The sequence below is a fragment of the Pyrgilauda ruficollis genome, unplaced genomic scaffold (assembly GCF_017590135.1).
Source record: "Pyrgilauda ruficollis isolate IOZ18807 unplaced genomic scaffold, ASM1759013v1 scaffold72, whole genome shotgun sequence".
NCBI lineage: Eukaryota > Metazoa > Chordata > Aves > Passeriformes > Passeridae > Pyrgilauda > Pyrgilauda ruficollis.
In genome coordinates this window covers 4,351,958-4,375,006 of record NW_024529044.1, presented here as the reverse complement: position 1 = coordinate 4,375,006, position 23,049 = coordinate 4,351,958, and positions in this window count along the sequence as shown.

Here is a 23,049-nt window from a genome sequence, read left to right as displayed (position 1 = left end):
TGTCTAACTTGCAATTCCCCTGATAAGTTTAGAGACTATTTCTGCAGTGTTTCTGCAGAAATAATATCTGTTATTTAAGGACAAAAGTCAAAATGTTCTGTTTCTTGGTTATGGTGTGTTACAAAGAGTAAAGGGAGTTCTGTTTCACCATGTCCCTTCTGAACAGCAGGAAATTCTTGGGATATATCATTTAGTTGCTGGTGGTCAGGCCAAGTTGCTGAGAGGTCAGAGGACTTGCAAGAAACAGAGACATCAAGAAGTTTGATTTCAGTGCAAATTTATCTACTCTGCTCCAAACAGTGATTGCAAAAGAAGTGTTACTGCTGATGGCAAGCTTTGTGAGGCCTCACATCCACCATCCACTTAGTTCTGTCTGTCCTTGAGTCAGAGTTATAAATTGTGTTATCTTCGATGGAAGGGATGAGTTTTCAGACAGACTCTGACCTGACTTCTCTTTCTGCTGTGGTGGATGAAAGTCTACAGCATTCCAGTGATATTGCTGAGGGATTGGACTCACACAAATGAGACTCTGACCCCTCACATAATTGCTAGAAGGACTAAAGGGGAAAAATCCCCTTATACTTGGGAAGTTTTTAGGAGCCATTTGGAAAGGGATTGGATAAAAACAATCCAGAGGGGACACAGGAATCCCTCAACTTGTTTTTAAAATCTGTCAGACAGCAAATTCCTGTCCTCCAGATTCCTGGGTCTTGAGGTTCAGTAGCAATATTTATGAGGAGAGGCTGGTTGAAGAAAATCAAGAAATAAACAGACAATGCCCCTGATGAAGAGCTGAAATAGAGATTTTTGTGGGCACAGCTCATGTCTTTCCAGAAACTGTTCCTTCCCTGGGGCTGTCACTTCTGAGCTGTTCCTGGTTGCCCACAGAGGGGACTGGGGATGCTCACCAGGGCCTAACCTTGTTCTGCTGCACTGGGCATTACAACCTCTTATCTGTTGCTTGTGGGTGCTAAATTGCAAGGCCACATTTTTGGGAACAGAATGCAGAGCCTTGGAGGAAGGCCATGCTTGCAAACTCTGTGTCCTCAGTAGCTTCCCCAGCACTGGGGCCGCGGTGCTGGCAGAAGATCAAAGCCCAGGAATTCCTGTGCTGTGCTCTGGCTGTTCCTCCTGGCTGAGGTCACAGCACTCTCCTCCTTTCTGTATGGTTTCAGCAGAATCAGTTTTATAAATTACAGGGCAAGATACAGCCCTGGTGTGAGAGTGGGGCTGGGGAGGGCACAGGGCTGCTTGTGTCCCCGACAAACCACCGTGGTGGCATCTGCCCTCGGCTGAGCCCGCTGGCAGCTGTGCCCTGTCCTGCTCCTACCAACTGCCCAAGGCTCATTTCAAACAGCCTCACATCTGATAGAAATAGGAATGGTGGCTTCTGAACTGCCTCCAATTCTCTGGAACTTTACAGGAGTCTTGTAATAGCATTTTACTTAAATTCTAGAAAACAACCCCAAAGCTATTAGCAACCTGGCACTCAAAAAACCTCTGTGGAGGTTTAGTTAAAATGACAAAATCTCTATCCAAAATTTATAAAGGCATTTTCAGTTTTTCAGTGGAAGTCCAAATTCCCATATTTTGGTAACTGACCTGTACTGGGTACATTTGCACTAACATTAACCATTTAAAAGCTCCTCAGTGCCCTTAGAGACAAAAAGGAGAATGAAGATTGAGGAAAGATGCTCCTTAGCAGAGGAGAGGAGATACTCTGGAGGAGTTAATCTCTTTCCTTTTGTTCTTGAGTTTTGGGGGGGCAAAGGCTCAACTTCTGGATGGTGACATTAATCCCACACAAACTGAGCAATAGCTGTGCCCCCACTTGCAACTCCTGCAACATGGAAGGTTAAAATAAATGCTTGTTAAACTCCAGGCTGTATAGTGCATGACACATTAGTGCTGCTTTTAGTCATCAATATATTGCTATTTAAAGATGACTGAGACTTTTAAGTCTGATGATTATTCATATTAAAAGTGTTTCTTTTTCATTTGAGATTTTATGCTGTCATGCAGACATCTCCATAATTAAATGTGTGCTTGACTCTTTCTGTCTCCAGTTAAGTAGACATTAATGGGAACCTACCAAAAACAACTGCCAGAAATCTTCCTGCACTTTAATTTAAAAATATTAATATCAAATTACAGTGATGATAAAAGTCCAATATGAGATCACTAAAGGGAATCAAGGCTACATGGTAGTTTGTTCAAACTGCTCCTTTTCTTCCAGCTTTTCTATAGTCACAGCAGAGACCTATTCTCCACAGCATGAGGAGGGGTTTAAAATTAAACACTTTTAAGCACAAAATCTCTCCACACTTATAAAAGAGTAGTACTGAAGTTGCAAAATCAAAGACCTTAATATTAGGGAGCACCAAATTTCAAGTCAAGTCTGTCTTAGCCTGTCTCTGTCTAATATTGCGCACTATTTAATGCCATAATCAAACATTTTTCCTGTGGGAAAAATCACACAATTGAATGGACTATGTTCACTTTGGGAGTAGCTACTCAATATTTTATTTTTCTGTGTGTGGCATAGGGTTTAATCCAAGCTGGGGGGGAGAGGTCTTACACACTGCAGTCTTAATAATCTGATCTGATCCTTAGTCATTTACAGAGCAGCCCTAATCTAACCTGGGCACTGAATCCACATGCTGAAATTTTCCTGTGATTTTTTTTTTTTTGTCTTTAGAATTTTCTTTCTCTACAGTAAGAGCAAATCACCTGTGTGAGCAAATCTGCAGTGCCTGCAGAAGGGAACTGCCTCACTGAGTAAACAACCATGGCTTGATCCTGCCTTCCCAGGGAGCAGATGGATGCTTGAGATAACCTGAGGTATAGATGGTATCGAACCACTGACTGGAGATCCAAAAGGTGCTCTTTTTACAGCCACTTCCCAGGCCAAAGCTTTTCCCTGTGCAGGAGGATTTCCATCCTTGCAGCATTGCTCTGTCATGACTTTGCCTCTGTTCCAGGCTATGGAGTGGGGCTGAGCTACACCTTACACAACCTGCAGAGCAAACTGGAGGCCCATAACACAACCAAAATTGGATCAATTCTTTTGTGACAAGTGAGTGGGACCTTAAATGGGTATGTTGTTTGTACTCATCCCTTTGCTGCTAAGGAGCAGAGAACAAATATTTGTACAACTGCCTTCACAAATCCAGTTCACATAAACCCTCTGCCCTCCCTGCAATAAAAAGCTGCCAAAAAAGATTGGCTGTTCGTTAAATTTTGCTGTGGGTGATGAATGTGGCCGCCTCCAAAAGCAGTGCTGCCCTCAAGACTGAACACAGCCTGGCAGGAATGACCCAGCTGTTCTGACTGGCTTGGAGGGCAGATCTTCAGCCTCTCTTGGGAGCTGTGACTCCAGTGCAGCCAGGAGTCACAGCTCCCAAGTGCTCTCTGGACATTAATTCCAGCTGATTAGTTGCACAGCTTTACATCCCAAATACTGCTTTTTATCCTCAAACGTGAAAACCCAGGCCAAACAGCTCAGAGTCTCTGCTTTGATCACAATTTACCCACTGCAGCAAGGGCTTGCTGGAGGAGGGTTGGAGAACAGCATCATGAAGATGTGTCTACTCCAGCTGGGAATTTCTGCACAGTTCCCAGCTTGGAGGGGAATGGGACAATGCCCATCCTTCTGCCAACAGTGGCACAGAGGAGGTGGCAAAGCTGCTCATATTTGTTGTCAAAAATGGGCATGCTAGCAGGGGCCACAGCCTGAGCTAAGCCTGTGGGAATGTGGGCAGCCACTCTGCCTGCCCAGGGAGCTGTGCCAGCTCACCTCCACCCTGACCTCACACAGCCCCTGTTATTCCAGCTCTGAGTCCAGCTCCATAGCAGCTTTGTCCTCAGTGCACGAGAAAGGTTTGTTTTGATGGCAGGATGATTGATGTGCCTCAGCTCCATAGCTGTAAAATCCCTGGGGAGATGGGGCATGTCCAGTTTGTACTGTGTCACAGCCAGGTGAGCACAGCACTGGTCTCTACTCGGGCATGACCGTGCTCAGGCTTAGTATTTACCTGACTGCAAAAACTACAGCTGCTTTCCTCATTTTATAGTGGCAAGGTTGGTATCCACTAACCATTCCGCTTGAAAAAATACCACCCAGTTCCCTGGAGAGACCACAGTGAGAAACCATCAGCTATAGTAAACTTTTTCTTACAGGATCAAGGAAATTGCAGTCACTTTCCTTACACTGGGACTTGAGGCAGCACTGAAGGAGTGAGCTCTGTCTTCTGCTGCCCTGTAGGTGAGGCAGTGAAGCTCATCTCCTTTTTTAAAATTAAAAATGGGATAAAACCAGTGTAGGAAAAAGCCATCCTCAATCAAAGAAGCCCTTGGCTGATGGTAGGTCCTGCCCTGCTGAGCAATCCTAGCCTGGGGCAGCATCACTGCAAGACTCTCATGATTTAAGGCCTGAGGGTATTTTGTATTTGCACATTCATCCATAACCATGTCCATGTTTACATATGGCTGATCCAGATTTTAGCCTGATTTCCCAACCAACAATCCCTGCCATTTCCTCCTTGACTCACCTCAAAGCCAAACTGTTCAGTGCTGGTCTGGGAGTGCTCAGCACCAGTGTTGGATAAGTGCACTGAAGCAGCAGCAAGGACAGCTTTGGTGACACTCTTCCCATGTGCCAGTGTGGCTTATTTTATGTTCACTATGGCTTATTTTTTTATTTTGTGCTAATAAACTCTGCAGATATAACTATCAAGCCAGACTGGTTTGTGTGGGTATTTGACATTGATAGAATAAATTACCTTTCCTACATATTTTCCATTTTATATCTGCTTCCACTTTGTGCTGCACACGGACGTGGGAAGGAAACCTTTGCCATCACAGCCCTTTGCAAACACAGTTCTCTTCCAAGCTTTTGGTCTTACTACTAAATAAATATGTATGCAAGATAGCCCTGGTGTAGTACTAAAAAACCACTATTATTTATACAGCTTTCAAACCTATGCAAATTCTAATTTTTCACACAGCAAACCTTGTTCTAAGGCATGGAGCTGCAGAGGATCTTCCATAGCTGTGCTTACACCACCTCCAGGACCAGAAACACAAAGTGCACAGTAGAGACCAAACCTGTGGTTTTTTCACTGAACCCAAATGAAATGTCTTCTTACCTCAGGGGAAAAAAAATACACCTGAGAGATGAATTTCCTCTGGAGGTACCCAACCCTCTCCTTTGGCTGTGAAAGCAAAGTGAATTTCTAATCAAGCACTCAGGTAGGTAAAAGAGGAGCAATTCCATACCCATGAGCTTGGGCTTGAAATCTGATTGACCCCATAACACTGGTTCTGTAAGAAATCATCTCACCCAACAAAAAGGGTAACATAAAGAAATTTTTTCAATACCCTGAAAGGCAACAAGATGCCTGGCCAGTTTTGAAGCTTTTTGGTAAAAAAAAAAATACAGCTGAGTTTCATCAACTCAACCGCTGACAAATATTTTATTTTCATTTACAAACTCCTGAAGCCTGTGGGCACATAGTCCCAAACCACTCCCAGAGCAGCATCACTCTGGCTCTAAGGCAGAAATCCTGTCCCATCCAGGGTGAGTGCTGCAGCTGCTGGGCTCTGTCTCCACATCACCCAAATTTCAAAGCTGCACTGGGCTCAGTTCAGACTCACATGACCAAGAAGGGGACCCACAGGGTCAAGTAGAGGAGAGCCCCAAACCCAGCATTTCCTGAACTCTTTCCATTCTCAGTCATTTCTATTTAGTTTCTTTTCTTCCACTTCACTTCTAGGATGGCCCTGCCAGGTTAGACACAGCTCCTGGAATCCTTGCAGAGATGTTTTTATATCTTATATCATTATATATTCTTATGTATTATATTCAGTCTTATATGTATTTATACACACACACAGAGGCAGGTCACCCCTGGTTTGCCATCTGGACTGGACTGCAGAAGTGACAGGGGGAGCAAAGGCTGGGGAGATTTACAAATCTGCTCTATACATTGCAACAAGCCTCATGCAAAGTCAACATGGCCTTGCATCATAAAGCACAGGCTGGAGCCAGGAAACAGCTCAGCTGAGAAACCACAGAATGAGGAGAGAACAAGCCTGTTCAGGTAAGAGCTCTGCATCTAAAAACATGTCCTGACATATTCACCAGAGGAGGTTAGGTATTTTTGAAGTTGATTTTTCTTTCCTTGCAACTCCCCAATCCTCTGCGCTCATTAAAATGAAGACACTTTAATTTCCAGGAGTGGCCAACAGGGAAAGGTAAAGGAAGGACTTCTTTGTAATGTCAACTCTCAAATTCCAGGGAGAAGAACAGCAGAATTTTCATTAAACCACAATCAAATTCTAAATTACTGCACTGTCAAAGGAAAGTAGGACTGCCATTATACAGAAGGAAGTGAAAGAAAAGACCTGATCATTTATAGCTTGTACACAGGTCTGTCTGAAATGGGGTCTTGGGCTGAGAAAAACAAGGGTCTGGTTACCAGCAGCTGGTCCTGGGTGGGCACAGAGCAGCTGGATCAGTGGTGTTACACATCCCCTCTGCACAGCAGGTGTAGTGGGGACACATTCATAGAACCCCAGTTCTGAAGATTCAGAGTTACTCAAAGAATGTTCTACAGTCTTCAAAAGAAACAAAACAGCAGTTTTTTGCTGTTGCACCAAACCTTAAATAAAGAAAGCAAGCCCTGGGAACTCAGTGAAATCTGTACTGAACAGGACACTCATTCTCTCAGGGAAGCACTCCAGTGTAAAATCCAGAGCTGTCACTTGCTGCTTTGTGGTTCGTATTTGCATGGATAGATGCCAGAGGAAGACAGTCTGATTAGACAAATTACTTTTGTTCAAATTGAAACAAATATTTGATTTTATTCATCCCATCTACAATTGAAAAATGCCATCTGTCCACTAAAAGGCATCCTGAGGTCCGACTAAGCAAAAAACATTGCTTGAGGCCCTCAAAGGGAAAACAAAGGGAGGAGCTGAATCTCCCAGGTGCAGCTCTAATGAATGAGTTTGGGGTGGTCAGAGCTGTAGCTGCCTTTGTCCCTCAGGAAAGCTTTGCACAGATCCATGGGTTGGATCTGAAGACCAAGACACTGTCTTTTAACAGTTAATTAGCTGCACCAATTAGTAGTCACATTGTACAAAGTGTGACAAAATGAGTGTGAAAACCAACAGTAAGAGAGCAGCTGGATCTGAAAGCAGGGTGGAATGGCAGAAAGCTGGGGCAGCACATCCAGCAGCCAAACTGTGGCTTGACAGCCTCTGAAGTGTGACAGCCAAACAGAAATCATGGTTGTACCCGTGCAGATTTGGGCCCCTCTCCTGCACTGCAGTTGCACTCGTGTCACCTCCGCTGGAATCCTGGTGAATTACCTCGAGCAAGCTCCTGCCTGCAGCAGGGACAGGGAGAACAGAGCACAGCACATGGGCTTCAGACCTGTCCAGGGTCACATCCCAGTCCTGAGCAACAGAATCTGGCCCCTGCAAATCCAAAAACTGGAGCATGAAAAGACCACTGGTTTGTGGGGAGACACCAAGTGTATGTCATGTGCTGTACCTGTATCCAAGAATGTGATTTTTGGAAACTTGATGCTCAGGACAGCAGTTGCATGTCAATGTCAAATAACCTGCCCGGTCTCTTGAGCTTCTGGAGAAAAGGGGTGACCCAAGATGAGGTGAAGAATGAGAATCGAGCTGGGGTGACTTCTGTATTGAATTTAAGACACTGTAGGACAGGGTTAAAATAGAAGCACCTGCAGCAATTACAGGTTCTTTATGCAAGAACTTGTAATTATGTGCACAGACAGGTCTCAGCATGTGGAGCTGTGTGCATGCATTTTACATTAATATGGGGCTAGCAACCAGAGAAGCCAATAGGGTTGATACATTATTGCACTCTATATTATCTTTTATTAGGGACATGCATTATGATGGTTTCATTTTTTAAAATCCAAACATTAAAGTGTTTTCTGACTGCAGCACACACAGGAATAGCCTGTGCTGTGCCAGCAGCCAGGGCTGCACCTACAAACCCAATTATCTCTCTGCAGCCTTGCCCTGCTCTGGTCATCTGGGGCACTTGCTGTCCCCATCTCCCAGGCTGAAGTCATGATCAGGCTCACTGGGAGTTCTTAGCCCAAAGTGCCCCTTTGAACTCAGGGCTGCTCTGAGCCCTCGGTGCCTTCTGGCAGGTTGTGCTGGGGGTTTGAGACGCTGTGATCTGGCCAGCAGAGGTTTATCTGCTAAGACAGAAAAGCTGGTGCCCTGTAGGAGCAGAGCTAATCTGACTGGCTGGCACTTCAATCAAGCAGGAGTGGCAAAATGCTTCTGACCCAAGAGGATGCTCTCGAGCTCTGCTCTGACAAAGATGCAGTGACAGGAGCTGCCCATGCTCACAGCACTGTTATACACAGGTATCACAAATCCCACCTGGCCCTGCTCAGGACAGGCATTCCTGCCATCCAGCCAGGTCCTGGTGCTCATCCTGGGGGAACTGGCCTCTGAAGATGAGCAGGGAGCTGCTGAGACCCAGCTTTCACTTCCAGCCAACTGCACAGGATGGGAAGTACCTGGAGATCCAAGGGTACTCTGCTCATTGCAGGCAGGTGAGTGCTGCTGCACACCTGCCTGCAAAGAACTCATAGCAAAAGGCTGGCCCTGCTCCAGTCCAGGTAAGGGCAAGATTTTGCTATGTGTAGAAAGAAAGAGAGGTGCTTTACCCTCATGTGATGAGAGCACAGCCTTGGCTTTAGCCTTTTGCCTTCATCCATTTATTCCAATAAGTATGCCTTGACTTCTTCTGCTAAAAAAAAAAAAAAAAAAAAAGGAAATGATCCGGCCTCTGTAACATCTGTGACTCCAGATTACCCTGAATGCTTCCCAGCAGAGAGGGCACAGAAAAAACATGGTCATCTCCTCCCTAGCAGCTGTTAAACAAAACAGGAAAAGGCAGCCCTACAGCATGACCGTGCTTTGAAGCTCTGCCCTACGGGCCAGGCTTTGGCCACCTTTGAGGAAGTTTTAACAGCAACATTCACCCACCTCCCTGCTGGTGGTGGGACTTTTCTTTGCCTTCTTGCCTCAAACATGACTGCCCTCTCCTCTGGGAGTTCTACCCCAGCTTGGGGCATCGTCTCTTTCACTGTACCTGAAGAGCAAACAGGCAACAAAATAAAAGAACACGTTCACCTTCAGCAGCTGAAGAAGGCAAAGCATTTTCTGTTTGCAAAAGGGGAAGAGCAGAGAGTCCATCTGCAAAACGGTTTCCCATTAACCAGCCCATGATAATATCTTACACTCTCCTAATGGCAGTTTAACTGTCACCCCAACAAACAGATGGACTTTTGTAATACTGAGAGCACAAACTCACAACAGGAGGGAAGCCTCGGCATCTCATGGCCTACAGAGTTGGCTGGAGAGGAAACAAAAAGGGTCCTTTGTCCCTTCAGCTCTCCAGAGGCAATAATGGGGGAGCAGCATGTCCCCTCCCAGGCCAAATAACCTTGCCAAGGCAGTTACAAAAAGACACGGATGTGACAATGATGAGCCCTATCTCCTCCTTCAGTCACGGCTTAACACTCCCACCTGTCCCAGCAGTTCTCTAATCTCTACCACCAAGAATGGGTGAAAACCTCCCTCCTCCCAGGGAACTCTAACACTAGCACCTTTTGTAAATACACATCCCAAAGCTGTGGTGTTAATACTTGACAATGATTTTTTCCATGCCAGAATGAGTTAAGGTAGGAGTCTCTGTTCTGGCTTCAAATTTCCTGGCTTTCCCCTGTCTGCGTCACAACATAATTCTTTCCAGCAGTCTTTTCCTCAGATGTTCAGTTAGCATTGGGATCCCTGCCAGTTTTCCTTCCCAAAACAAACAGGGAGCCTCCTGATGCCAAAGATTTGCCTTCTATTCATTTCTCCAGGGATGGAACACTTGGCTTTACAAGCGATGCCCCGATTTTCAATTCAGCATGTGTATATAAATAAAAGTGCGGCTTTACAGAGCCTTGTCTGCACTAGAAAAGATGAGATGGCATGCCCCTAACAAGCTGTCTCTCTCCATCAACTGTAAATAGAGCTTCAATTAATTAATGAGATTATCTGCCAAGTTAGTACACATTCAGCAAGGAAAATAAGGCTTATTGTCAAGTTACTTTTTGCTGGTGTAATCATGTCAGCATCAGAGGTTTTGCTAGTAATGAAAACACCCACCCATTATTAAACCACTTGGGTTTCAGTGTAAACCTGGTCTAAAACTAAAGCCCTGAAAAGTGATAAAATACCATTCCCATCTAAGCAAAAATGCTTTTTTTCCTTCCAGTGTCCCTGGACTCATAAGACCTTCCCTGCCCTGGTGACCTGCCTGCTTTGCCTGGAGGGCTGGAAATTGCAGAGCTGCTGGTGGCTGATGAGAAATTATTTAAAGGAAGCATTGCTGTGAACCCTGCAGAGAGCAAACCACAGCCCTGCACTGCTCCCCGCGGGGCACAGCTGAAATTTGGGTAGATTCTGTCTCAGGAAGGGCCATGTCCTTCAGGCTCAGGACAGGTGGAGTGTTTGCCCTTCAGCAAGCCCAGGCTGCTGCTGTCTGCTCTTCTTTTGGAAGGAAAAAGGTAGGTTTTCCTCTTTTTGAGGAAACAAGTCTGTGACTTATGTCAAATCTGTGCTTAAAATGCTCCTGAAACAGAGGAATGCAGAGAATGGGAAAGAAATCACCTGTAAAAAGCACTATTAATATGCCTCCATCAAGTATTGTCTTTTTTTGGTTGTGGTTGGGGAGGGTATGAGGTGCAGTGGCTGTACCCAATGGACAGAGCACCTACAGGCATTAAATCATCTGCTGCTACTCACAGATTTTTTCAATCCACCTTTTATGCTCATTATATTTCCTTTATGTGTGCCCAGTTTCCACCAATAAACTTAAGATAATTCCCATTAATCTCTCAGAAATTCAGGGGGTTTGTCATTTGAAGAAGGCAAAGGTAGATATACCAAATCCCTGCCTGCACTCCTCTTTCTTGAGAGGTTTAGCCCTAGAATTGACCTGAATTTGTATATTATTTTACATGAAAGAAGTGGCAGAGATAAAAATAGAATGTGAAGAATATTACATAATGAAGTGATAAAAGGATATTGATTACTTAGGCAATATAATTATTACAAATAAAGGTGGATGCTAAGCCTATATTCCTTGCTCATGCTGAAGTCAATAGCAGTTAAATTCAGTGGAAGAGTTTTTTAGAGTAATAAAGAGCTATACCATAGGCCCAGTCAGCTTCAATACTGAATGAGTGCAAAATGAGAGTGCTTAAACAATATGTCCAAGTCTTCTAGGCATTCAGGAAGAGACACAAATATATAATCATTCATAATTAACAATTTCTCCATAGCACCACCCATGAAAGGATCTCATGTTCCTTCATAAATATTAATTAAATCAACCCTACACCCCACTTGTGTAACAATTATTACTGACATTAACAGATGGAGAAACTAGGGCACAGCTTCATTGCCCACACAGAGCATCTGCTGCAGATCTGGGATGAGACTGACCCATCCCCAGCCAGGGCTGAACCATCACATTCTGGATTTGGATGCCTTGTGACAAGGATCTGCCTCCAAAATCTGCCCCTGATTTGTCACATTGGGGTGGAAATGCCTCTTTGAAACATGAGTGTCAAACAGTGTCAGTGTTAGGCAACCCAAGGAGCAGTGTCTCCAAGGAAACCAGCATAAGTGAGGAGGAAGAAGTAAGGAAACTAAAGCAGGAGCAGAACAGAAGCTTGAGAAGGCATCTGTTCAGATTTTTCTGGTTTTTATCATTCTGCTATGATTTTCTCTAGTTAAGTCAGATAGCTTTCTGCTGTAGATGTCAGAGCAATTTATTTATAAACAATTAATTTAGCTTTCCACCACTGTGGCATGAAGAGCCAGACCTTCAGCTCAGAGCCCTGAGAAAGGAAAGCTACAGGAGCTGCTTTCCTCGGGAGCAGCAGCCACCAGCAGGCTCCAGCACACGTACACCGTGCCTCCATCCTCCTCAATGCACATCCTTGCTGAGGCTCCAGCTGCCATTGCATCCAGGATCCTCAGGGACCCCAGAGGACACACGGGTTCAGTGCAACCCCCAGAGCCCACCTGGCAGAACAGATCCTGCACAGGGAGTCAAGCACCTGGGAGAGCCACAAAATCGTTTGGGCTGGAGCAGGGCCAGGACACGAGGGCAGTGCTTTGCCATTTCAAAGGTACACAGGTAGCTCAAGAAACCTGGGGTTGTAGGGTTTGATCCCTCTAAAAGATGACAAAAGGGCTCCCCAAAGCTGGCTCATGGTTGGAAGAACAGTATTTCCAATTAAACTCCCAATACCAATGCTTACCTCCTGGCATTCCCACCAAAGCACCAACATCACACAAGCTGAATGACTGATAACTCAAGGTGATGCAGTTCTAGGCAGTAAAAATTATTCTTAAGTTCTTACAGCCAAGGGGTTTGACTTGGACTTGTCACTGTGCTTCTACACTCAGCACTATCAGAGGATGAAAAAAGTGCTGATAAAAAAATGAGACAAGATTAACCCCTTTTCAAATTGAAAACAATCACTGCATGGCAAGGAATTCTCCCTGGCAAATATGGGTTAGTCTGTCTGGACTAATCCTCTACTCATATGTAGTGGCTTATTAGGGATTTTAAAAAGAAATCTGAAGGCTTAGACAGTATGTTTACAGTGGAACAGACTCACATGAAAGATGAATTTTCCGTGAATTTAATGACATGTTTGACTTGAATTAATATTGGAGAACTCTGGAAATCTTTTTTCCTGTTGTTTCTGTAAACCCCTTTAACAAGGGCTTTACAGAAGCAGTAATTTGTGACTTTAAAAGCACACTAAGCCAACTGTAAGTGAGCCAGTGCAGACTGAATTCCTGCTTCCTGCAGAACAGCAATAAATCCTCCCAGCACCCCCGAGTTCACTTCAAATCACAGAGCTACAGATATCAGTGCCATGGTGGCCACAGCTCACCCAAAGCAGGTGTTGTAAGGCTGTGCCCAGGGTTTGCCCAGATTTAATGTGGCTTATTCAGTGATTTCTCTGATCCACCTACATTGTTATGGGAAAATATTTTATTTTGTTCTCTTAGTTCATGGACTGAAATTCAAGTGCAGCCCCTGTGTGCCAGTGTTGTAATGATAACCCCCTCATGAACTGCATAAATGACTAAGAAGAGAGAAATCTCAGTGTAGAGGGCAGGAGAGCAGAGAAAATTAACTAGAGACATATGGAGCAAAGCACAGAGGGGACGAGGGCTGCCCAAGGATGCCCCATAAGCCAAGGGCAGAACTGGGAATAGAACATATTTCCTAAATCCTTGTCAGTCCATCCAACGTTCTCCAACTCATATTGCTTATGAATAAATGTTAATACAATTTTACCCACATCTCATTCATTTGCAAAGGGCACCTGCTGCAGGACAGGATTTTTGTGCAAGATATTCTGGCCTTAAAATCCTGCCTAATCCTCTGGGCAAAGCATGTCTCCATAGGCACGGGCAGGATTAAGCCAGGCACAAACCCATCCTCAACTGAGCAGGGATGGAAGAATCATATTCAGGGGCTCTTTCCCTGAATCCATGTATCCCCACAGCCACATCCTGGTGCTTCCCCATGTGGGACAGGGCTTGGAAGATGCTGCAGGTGTCCCACAGCAACAGCCCAGTCTCTGCAGAGCTCCTTTGCAAGGCTCAGTTTGGGATAGAAAGCAACAAAGCCTGGCTCGGGATGGTTTATACTCTGTGCATTCCAGCAAGGGACTCACATTTTATACACAACTGATGCAAACAGCAACCCTGCTGTGGGAGTATTCATCCCTGTTTTCTCACAGTGATGCAAATGGCACGGCAGAGGACTGCAAGCACTCGAAGGAACACAGCTTCAAGGCTGATTTCTGGCAAACTTGGCCTGATAAAAGCCCATTTGCATGCATTAATCTTGACACAGTCATTAAGTAAAGCGTGGCAGCAGAGACCTCCCCAAAGCAGTAATTTCACTCACAGGGACATGATTACTTGGAATTCTTGTTACATACTCAAGGACTCTCTCCCGCTAATAATACTCTAATCCTGGTTTAGTATAAACAATATTCCAATATTGGCCTAGTACGAAAATTACTCCAATATTGGTTTAGTATAGACAAAACTAAGAAAGCCATTTTATTCCTGTTGGGAAGACAAAGTCCTGGTGCACTTTAGTTTTTCATTTTCCAGAAGGGATTTACCCTATGTTTACCTTTCTGCTATCAGAAGGAAAGTATCATTTGCTGCTTTTACCTCCACGTGTTGGAGCAGAGTTCACCAACTATCACAACTGACAAATGTCCTCATGAAAGAGCAATGGAAACTGCTGCTGTGCCTGCAGCCTCCCCAGGCATAACTTCCTAAAGCTTAAGCCAGAAAAATTACCCTGCCCAAATCAGCTGCTTTGCCATCAAGCTTCAAGGAGCTAGGGATCTGTGGTTAATGCACACAAAACTCCATATCTTGAAAATTTCAGCTATCTAAAAGTATTTATTAACATGGCCTTTGCTAGTCTGTTTTACCTACAGAAACAAATACAGTGGCAATGAAATGGTGCCATGGTGTCATTACATTATTTGCATGACCTTCAGCAAAGAACCACAGCTTCTTTGCTGGCACGGTGGCATTTGGTGTCACACAAGTTGTGCCATGCTCTTTGTGCCATTTTTGAGCTCATTTTAGTCCTCCCCCAAGGTCTTATTAACAAAGATTATTATTTCTGTTCTTGAATGTCAGGGATCCCTTATCACCAAGAAGGCTCCTATAATGTTAAATGATACATGGACACACAAAAAGCTTTGACGAGCTTACAGGGTGAAGGGAAGGCAGGTGGGAGAGCCCAAGGAGAAAAAACCCACCTTGCGTGGGTGACAGCAGCCATAACATGCGAGCAGCTCAGTCACTGCCATATTTTGCCAAAGCAGCTGCAATAAATTGCGTTTTTTCAGTGCTAAACAACCAAAAGAAGACATTCAATATAGCTATTTCAGCATGATACATGGAAGAGGATCATGACACCAACTTCTGATTTAGCAGTTCCATCATCAAGGGTTTTACTCCAGTTTAAACCCACCCATCAGGAACCTTCCTTCCAATCAGGCTTCCTTCTCAAACCAGGCATATCCATGACTCCCAGGGTGCAAAGGGCAGCTTGAAAACAAAACCTGTGTTCATCCACAAGAATTTAGAAACCAAAAGAAAAACCACTAACCATTCTGGCTCCTTTTCTTAAAATACAGTTAAATAAAAGGCACTCTTGAGATTTCTTTGCCAGTGCCAGGATGCTCTGTGGCTGATTCAGAAACCAGCATGTGTGGGGATGTAGCACAGGCAGACTGTTCCTACCCAGCTGGAGTACAAACCATGCAATCCAGCCAACAGCTTTGTTCAATTGTGGTTCAAATTCACTGCAGTTTATTTCTGGAAGTATTTAAAATGCCTGTCCTGAAGACATTGGGACCACTGCATCCAGTGAGTCATCCACGACACCTGACACAGGTAATACATCTCACTGTGTTTACTAAAGCTTTCTGTAGGATTCTGTGGGAACTTCAAATTAACATGATATAAAATAGCTTATGGGACAGGCACCTGCAACAGTCTGGGTCCAGTGCTAATTTTCCCTTAATAACCAGCTAAAATCCACCACTTAAATAATATCACATATAGGAACTTGAGCATTATTTAGAGGGACACAATAACCTAGTGTTAAACATCCCATGGACCACTGAGAGGGAGAAAATCAGCAAGATGCAGAAGAAACTTGTTAACCAAAAAGGCCTTTAGCTTATAGCTCTGAAATTATGGGACCAGCAGGACCTGATGCAGATAGCATTAGATTTACTGGAGATACAATAACAGCCTTGATGTGGCCCAGCAGGAACATGACACAGCTGAAGGAAGGCTCAGGGCAAGAGGCAGGGTCAGACATGTGGAGATGGGCACTGAAATCCAGGACGTGGGGTCAGAAATTCCTGTTCCAGTGGACAGTGGTGACACACATTTCACATTACTGGTAAATTCACCTCAGTTCCCACTTCCCCTTGGGCAGGAGGCATTGTACCCAGCTTTTCCAGGAAGCATATTGTATCCTGTCAGGGGATCTGTGCAGGGCAAGGGGTGCTCTGCTCCATAAGAGCAGAACTTGTGTTCTACCTACAGAAAGTAAGTGCCAAGACAGGCTTGGCACTGCCCCCAGGGAAGCTCACAGCCAACATGGAAAGTATTGAATTCTGATGGGAGCAGCAGCTGGCTTATACAGGAAAGGCTCTGTCTCTATCCTTTGAAAATCCTTGGTGTTTCTGCTCTCGCTGGGGAGGTGGGAACAGCCTTCCAAGGTCATTTGCACGACTGAGGAAGATGTGCTGAGGCTGTGGGGCAGCACAGCTCAGCCCATTGGGGTGGGATGCTCTCAACAACACTGTGTCCCTGCCAAAATAACTGCACTGGGCACAACTCAAGATTAAACCAAGGCCCTGCATCAGAGCCTGAGAGGATAACAGTGTCACTGCTGCTGGCTGCCAGTGGGCTGCAAGGCAGCAGCAGAAATGGAAATTAGTCTCTTTATGGCAGGCAGGCAGAACAGCGAGCTCGTATCGATGCAGAGCACAGCTTAACACCAAATGATCCCCTGAGCAATGGCACCACATCAAATAAATCAGAGTCTGAACGTACCTGGGGATCGTGTGATCCTTCTGCACACGGGGAGTAAACATAGCAGAGAGGCAGGAACTGGAGCTCCAGGCAGGGTCCCTCACACAACTGTAGTCCTTTTGCCAGGCAGATCAGCAGGGTTCTCGTAGGCAGAGATGAGCCCCTTTGCCCAGCGAGTGCCAGGGGAGCCCTGCTGCATCACCACCAGCCGGATCGGGGGCTGGGTGTCTGCAGGGACCTCAGGAGCATATTCCTTGCTGGGATCCTTCCCTCTGCAGTCATAGAGCACGCAGGAAATCAGGAAAACCAGAAGCAAAATGACATAGCTAGATACCAGAATGATGAGATTCAAGGTAACAGGGTCAATCTCCAAATAAAAATCCATTTGGTCCCATACTAGTGAAGGCAAGCCTGGAGAATGAAGTTTCATATGCACGAATGAGCAAGTGCTAACTGATCAGAATAGATGTATTGGCTTTGTGGTAAAAATACACTAATCCTCAGGTCTCCTGTAGCAATGGATTTCCCTGAACAGGACGATTAAAGCAGCTCAGTTTAATAACTTAAGCTCCTTCTTTTAATGCCACGTTGCCTACAGTGGCAGAAGCTAAATTTGATTGCTATATTGATAGGAAAACATCCCCCTTGCCCAGGGACCACCTTTTTCCTTGGTGGGCAGGTATCAAACTGGGTTTTCTCTAAGGGCATTTTGCAGAACCTCCCTTCCACAGGTGGGTTTGGATTGACGGGCTGAAAAAACCTGAACTGTGTAATTAGTAAATGAATACAGAAATAATTAGAAAGTCATTTGCAAGGTAACTTTTCTCAAAATCTCACAAGCCTGCTCCTGATTTTGACTAGTTCTTTCTGCCCTGGGCTAGTGCACAGAAGTGTTTTAAAGTGAATTAAGGATGTTTATTGCCCAGGTCGCTGTCAGTATTACAAGGACACGTCACACTGCTGTCACACACTGCCCAGCCAGTCCTTGCACAAATCCCTCTGTAGGATCCTGCTTCCCACAGGCTGCTCTGTCTCATTTGAGTCTCCCACGTGTGAGAAGGTACAACAAAACTGCAGCATTTCTGCAGCCAGGGTGCTGCCAATTTCTTTTTCCTGTGTGGACCCTCGGCTGAGAAGAGGGTGAAGTTTGTGAGTGCCTGGCAGCAGGGCCTGGCTCCTGAGCACAAACCCTTCAAATGCCTTTTGCACCTTCCAGATTTATGTCTCTGAAGCTGGCAAGGGAGTAGGGACATAGAGAGCTGCCACTTGTCACCCACACAGTGCTTGGAGAGAGACCACCCCGGCTGCTGGAAGCCAGAGATGTCCAGGACACCAGGGAGGCAGACACAAAGGGATGGTGCCCAGGAGCACCACAGACCCTACATCAGCACATTCGCCTCTCCATGCAAAACCCCAAGGTTTTGGTTACAGCACAGGAGGCCTTTAGGAAGAGATTAGGCTGTCCCAGCTCTTAGCACTGCCAGAGCTGTGGAAAAGGGCTTTACGTGTCAGCAGGAATCCGATCTGGCGCGTCTAAGCTGTAAGAAATATGTCATGGGGCCATCCTGCCGCCTCAGCCTCACACATGCCACTTGCTTTAAGGTCAACATCAGCTGCATCCCCCACCCACCATCTGCCCTCACGGCTCTCTAGCTGAGAAGTTTGTATCAGAGTAATCCCAAGGCTGGCACTGCCAGTGGCACGTTTGGCAGCAGGAGAGAACCCCACGGCACCCAGGATGCACATTTGTGTGTCCCTGCTCTTCTGTGCCTGTCACACACCACATGCTCTGTCTGAAGCTCAGCATTTGGCTGTCAGATGTGGTTTAGATGAGGCTGAGATTTTTTTCAAGACAGGGTCTTAATTAATGCACTTCCCATCCAAAGCAATGGTGATAAGAGCTGGGATTTGGTATCAGTGATCACTGGGAAACTGAAAGTCTTTGGAAATCCCTCCAAAATTCTCAGAAGCACCAGCACATTTGAAGGGCAATGGGTTTCACGGCCTTAAATTTCAATCATGTTGAGCTACAAAAGGTCAGTACCAGAGTGATAAATATTATATAGCTTCAATGCTGAGACAGAGATGGGATTTTACATTAAGTCTTTTAAACTGTTCCTCAAATGGCACCCTGTGTTCTCAACTTAGCACTGTGCTAAAAAAACCCCAAACAACAACAAAAACAAACAAACAAAAAAAAACCCACCAAAAACAAAACCAAAAAACCCCAACAAACCAAAAAACAACCAAAAAAAAAAAGTTGATGGGATTTCCAAACCTGAATTGTGTCCTCCAAAGTCCTCCACATCAATGGCTTTGTTTCAGACATTGCAGCAGGGAGATACATGCCTAAAGTGTTTAGTTTAGATAGGCATCATGCCAGATTTTAGAGGGACTTTTCAAAATGTAAAATCTGGTACTACATTGCCATAGCACCTCCCGTGTTGCTGCAGACATGGTCTCCTGGAGACAAAAAAGCCTCCTTGTTTCTACATCTCCACAGCATCTCAAATCATTCTCTTAAGGGTGAAAATAGATTATAGTTTCAATACACCTCCTCCCAGGGCCTGGTTTGCAGCAAAATCCCACATTTATGCTTTTGTTTTATTCCCAGGGTCCCTGTCCTTCACCCTGAGCAGCTCCCAGCAGCCTTTGTCCAAGTCAGTGTGCTGAAAATTGAAGCCTAGGAAGGGACTTGGTTTCAATACCATTTATTTCCCCCTCCCAGCCCACGTCCAGGGCAAACCATAGATGTTCACTGTTTGATATTCCTGTGCCCAAGGATTGCCAGGGTCTAATACCACCTGCCAGCAGCCCTGTTGCAAGAGAAGGAGCACCACAGCCCCTCAGGAGCCTCATCCACAGGCACACTGGAACTTTTTATAGAGGAGCCTCACACCAACAAGCTGGCCTTAGTGCAAAGATCAGTGTCCTGGAGTCCTTCCCTGCCTGACACTGCTCCCTCCTACCCATCCTGCTACCTCAACTCCATCACTGACTGTCCCTCACCAGCCTCTGGCATCTCACCCTCCTCAGGCTGTTTATGCCTGCACCCTTTTCTATAGAAAATTCACTCAAATTCCTGTTTGCACATGCACTGATGGAGTACTGGGAGCTGCCCCAGCTCTGCAGTGAGCAGCAACACATTTCCCAAGACACAGAGTGTTGGGAACTTTGAAGGATTGGGAAAAAGCTCAGGATACTGTGTGTGTGCTCCCCCGGGCAAGCAGAGCCAGGAGATGGTCAGGGCAAAGTGCTGCCTCGAGCAGTGACTGTGAGACAGCACCTGGAGGACACATTTTCCTTGGATCTCCAAAAATCATCTGTGCTACAGTTGCTTCAAAGGCCAGACCAACTCTGTCACCACTTGTGCCAGGCTGCAGGGATGGTGGTTGCACAAACCTCTGTTATAACCTCTCAAAGTGGATTAGCTGGAGCGCCCTGCTTATTTATTAATTCATGCCAGTATTCCATTATTTAATGTTTGACAAGAAAAGCCTTCCCAAGGGCCAAAACTCCTGGTTGGAGACCCAAGGCCAGCAGCTGCCATTGGTGCAACTCCACACTCAGACCTTCCTTGAGTTTTTTTCCTCTTATTTTGTCCATCTCAGTTTACAGACACTTCTGCACAGAAAGCACCTTTTCTTCTGCAAACACCCAGCTCAGCTGGGATGAGAGATAAAGGAAAAAGATGCATGTAACAGAGAACTAGGTATTTTCTGAAATCTTTGTTTGAAGCCATTGCACAGTGAATTTCACAGTATAAAAGTTCAGATGTTAGTGAAACAGCAAAGAAGCTCCCTACAATCAGAAAGAAAAAAATATTTAAAAACAGAGGTTTTGTTAGGAGGGAGCTATAAAAGCTCTGCTTTGAGAGCAACAACAGGACAAGTTGCAAAGGATTTGCAGGCAATGGCTGAAGAAGATAAAATCAGTCTGCAAGAAACTACATTGTCTGACCCCACAGAGGAGTTCAGCACTAAGTCCCTGCTGTGCCATCTCCTGCAGAGCAGCTCAGGGCTGCTCCACAGGTACTTTTTGGATGGAGGACTGAAGCCAGCAGCTCAGAAGGGTGACCAGCACACAAGGCATCCGGGGGATGCCCAGAGCAGAATATTCAGGCTCTGCTAGACTCAGACATGTGGAAGCCAAGATCATTTCCCTTCCTGGTGCTCCCCAGCTGAAGGCTGAGGTGACAGCAGAGCCTCGTGTGCTGTGGGAAGCGCTGGCACGCCTGAGCCCATTCCAGCCAGGGGAGAGTCATCACTGCCTGTCTTGATTGACTTAACCATGGTGTCACCACTAAAAACAGCCCTTCAAAAAGAAATAATTTCAATCCAGCTGCAGTGAGAAAGAGGGGAATAGGGATGGCAGCAATAGCAGCATATGCTGACGGAAGAGTGAACGGGCTGAGATGGAGTGTCAGAAAGGACAACAGCAGCATAACACCTTGTCCTGCCAAGTCCCTGCTGCTCAGGACAGGAAAGGTGGACACTTAGAGGCTACAGGCAGCTGCCCCAGCCCATCGCCTTCCTCATTCAAGTAATAATTTAAGAGGGAAATAGCAGAGATTCCAGGACCACAGAAACCTGATGTGATCAGGAGCCACGGTTACTCCAGTACCTACAGTCCAAACCGAGCGCCCAGAGCAAATCCAGGGAAAGCAGATCTGTTACCCACTCATGCACAGCCACCACGGGCAGAGCCACAGCCACTGAGCCCCTCTGGGGTGCCCAAATGCCGGTTTGAGCAGGGCAGGGGCTTTGAGAGGGGCCATGCCTCAGTGTCTGTGCCCAGGGCTTCTGAGCTCATGCACAAACTCTGCCAGGGCTTCTGAGCTCATGCACAAACTAACTCTGCCAGGGCTTCTGAGGTCATGCACAAACTCTGCCAGGGCGCAGAAGCGCCTGACCCCTTCCTCACTCTCCCATGTCTCCTAATGCCTATACATTTCCCTAGTGCAAGGATAATGCAATAGATCAGAGAACTTTGGTGAAAGGAAGCTGGAGTTCACCAGCACCACAAAAAATAACAGAAGGGGAGGCACAGACAGCAGCCGGTAGCACCAGAGACCTGAACAAGAACCCAAATTGTACAAGGTGACAGCCCGAATTTACGGCTGGGTTGGCTGGTTTTCCCTGCAGGCCTCTTCCAGCTGGGTGTCTGAGCCCTCACGGAGCTCCCCAGCTCCGATGCCGGCCGGCCACACGTAGGAGCTGTTGCTTTCCTGACGGAGCGTCCCGGAGCCCGCCGGGCCCGGCAGGTGGCACCGGGGCACCGCGAGTGGGCCCCGCAGCGCCTGCGGAAGGGACAGCTCTGCTTTTAACCTCTCCTGCTCCACGGTGCCCGGCCGACCCTCTGCCAGCGCCTGAGGGGCGAGCGCACGTCCCGCCGTGCCCGCTCCGGAAAGGGCTGGCACCGTGGTTAAACTCCTTCCTGCTTCATGGGGCATTCGTTCTCTATTCCATCTCCACGGCGGCAGAAAACAGCAGTGGCAATGCTGCTTTTGAGAAAGCTCTAGAATTCAAGAAGAAAAAGGAAAAGGTAAAATAGAAAGTAGTTCTGAGGATGGAGGATGGGTCTGATTAATCATTTGTACTCAGTGCCCTCCTGGGACCCCAACCCCACACACATCAGTCAGGGAAGTGTCTGACTCTGAGACTGTGAGACACAGCTGGCACCTGAGGTTAAGCATATCCTGAATCATGCTGAATAAAAGAAGCTCAAAACAAAGACTAAGGTCTTATCACATTAAGCTCACAAACCTTGCCTACAGATCTCTGCTCCTCTCCCCAAAAGCTCAGACACCATCCATGAAAACACTTCCCACTGACAGCTCCTGATACCCAGCAGGCAAACATACTAACTTATATCCAATTTCCTTTATTGCAAATCAGCTTACTAGAAAAGTCTCAGCTGGAGAGGATCTGGTCCTCAAAAAAATTAAAGCAGCTGCTATGAGGTGGCAGATGCTGATCAGCTCTTTCCCTATTGCTTTTTCTTTGTCTCAGGCTCCAGGTGAGATGTGGCCCTCAAACCCCTGCCCAGCTGAGATTGTTCAAGCACAAATGGGGTGCTGGTGTTTGCTTCTATGCCAGCTTCCTTCTGGAGGGCTCTGTTGGCACCAGAACTGGCTCTATTTGATGCTACAAGGAGCAAAACCCTAAAAGGAGCTGATTTTGTGCCATGACATTTTTGCTTTGGATAGGGATTTTGCAGGCAAAAAAAAAAAAACCAAAAATCAATTTTAATTTAGAGGGTGTGCACAAGCCCAGGATGCTGCATGAGAGAGGGATAGGTGGGTTAGAGATTTGACCCAGACCA